Source organism: Physella acuta, unplaced genomic scaffold, assembly GCF_028476545.2.
Source record: "Physella acuta isolate Inbredline_101_S28 unplaced genomic scaffold, ASM2847654v3 ptg002834l, whole genome shotgun sequence".
In the NCBI taxonomy this organism is placed as follows: domain Eukaryota; kingdom Metazoa; phylum Mollusca; class Gastropoda; family Physidae; genus Physella; species Physella acuta.
In genome coordinates, this window is record NW_026734234.1 from 20,001 (window position 1) to 22,500 (window position 2,500).

The window sequence follows — 2,500 nt, forward strand, 5'->3', positions numbered from 1 at the left end:
GCGTCCACCTTCGATCGGAAGGGTGATCTCGACTCGGGCTGAGGCGGGCCACAACAATCCGCGGTCACATCGGAGCCGTCCAGGCTAACGAGCCCCGGCTCACGGGTAACCCATGGGGCTGGACCGGGAGTCCGCCGTTAAAGAAGAAAGAAATGTAGTGCAAACCAGAACCAGTTTTTTTATTTATTTTATAACTCGACTAATAATCGTCACAAAATTATAAACTTGGTACCTACGGATAGCCCTGGGCCCAACCTAATACAGGATGTCCATAACTATGCGCTAATTAAATAATTAATGGGTATTAAGGTCGGTCTTAGTAAATTGCTATATAAAGTCTAAGACCAGAACCAGTATTTTAAATTTATTTTATAACTCGGCTCCTAATTGTCACAAAATTTAAAAATTGGTACCTATGGATAGCCCTCGGCCCTACCTAATACACCGTGTCCATAACAATGTGGTAATTAAATATTTACTGGGCGTTAGGGTCGGTCTTAGTAAATTGCTATATAAAGTCTATATAAAATTTTACGAATTTAAAAAAAAAATTCCTACCGTCAAAAATAGCGACGCCTAGACCACCACACCTGTTCTGACGTTAAATCCTACTTGCACACACGTGTGGGAATAGATTAGATATCATCTAGAGATAGAATTCCTAATTATTTAATTAAAATAGAGACTCTAGATTTAATAGTTGTGTCATAGTTACATTAAGTCGAATTAGCGAAGCGGAGGCGGGAACTAGATTCTAGATCTAACACTTCGATTGCGATGAAAAAAAAATAGCTTTATTTTAAGGCCGACAAGGCAAATACGGTTTAATTAATATTAAAGAAATAAGTCCGAACACCTACCTTAAGCGAATCATCTACACAACACATGACTAGAAATAATACACGTCCACACGAAGAGCGATTGAAACGGTGACTGCAACGGTGAAAACTTGTACGACGGAAACATGGCGCCTAGGTTATGCCTACTTCCGGTCTGATGAAAATTTTTAATTCATTTTAAATTTTGCGCTCTATTTCGTCCGCGCTTGTCCACTTAAACTCTACAGAAAAGATAGTCTATATAAAAATAATTCCTAGAAGACAATTTTATGAGAGATCACCCACATTTATTTACCCTGCCTGTCTACCTTAGGGTTAGAGTTTGAATTTTTCTAGATTCAAGCCAAATATGCCGTGTCGATTAAACGACGACGTACATAACAGAGCGAAGACAATGAATGGTTCCTTAATTAACTATAATTACGGTCCTAATACAACTACAATTCACCATAGTACTAATATGTATGTGTATTGTTGTTTTGGGAGTTCTGTCATTACATTTTAAATTATAAAAAAAACGGGTTTACGATACACTTCATTACGCCGCCGATCGTGGTTTTAGATTTAAATTTGGTCGGATTCGGTTTATTATTAATTTATATAATACTTTATACATACTTTAATTCATTAAATACATTTATCTATGTATTTATTTCATTAGTTAAGTATTTGTTTAACTAAAAATTATCAATTTAAGGCATAACAATTACAGAAAACGATTGTATTTGAGATAAGTCTTATCGAACCATTTAGTAGCTGGGTCGGTTTATTATTAATTTATCTAATACTTTATACATACTTTCACTCATTAATTACATGTATATATGCATTCATTAAATCATTTAAGTATTTATTTCATCAAAAAGTATCGATTGAAGGCATAACACTGATAGAAAACGATTGTATTTGAGATAAGTCTTATCGAACCATTTAGTAGCTGGTTCGCGGGTCGGTTTTATTCCTTAACTCTAGATTTAAGTCTATCGTGTTTAATTTCAATTTAATTTATCACAACTTTTAGATTTTGTACTAGATTAAGCTACATTGAAGCTTATTTTTCACTATTTAATCAATAGAGGATATTATATAATATTTTTAAGTCTAATATTACGCAGCCGTTTGTTAAATCTAGTTTTACAACGACGACTCGCGCGATTTCGGTTTGGTTTTAAAACTTAAGTTCATTGATTCTTAAAATATATATTCCAGTTAGAATAGAACTGAATACGTACCACATGATGTATACACACGTTTGGGTTATTTATTTATTTTAAATTTAGTTTATTATGACCGATCGTAATTAACTTTGGCGATACCGGGCTGATATGTCTTATCGACCGGAAAACTACTGTCCCTTCGGTCGACTAGTTGGTCTTAGACGGCATTACCGAGGTTTGAAAACTCTTACACCGTGTTTTTTATTTTCACATAGATCCTATATTTTGATACCAGTCATTCGTTTAAGTTTAAATTAGAAAACGTGAAATGTAGTTTATTGGAAACACTAATGTTTTTAATTTTGTACAAAATAAATTTTTATTCGTTTCAGGTAAACGGCGGGATGAGAAAAATCTGCTTTCTACAACACATACATTGGTTAAGAATATAAAGTGAAATATAGTTGTACAAACACCGTCTCTACTTAGCAGCTTAGCCTCTAC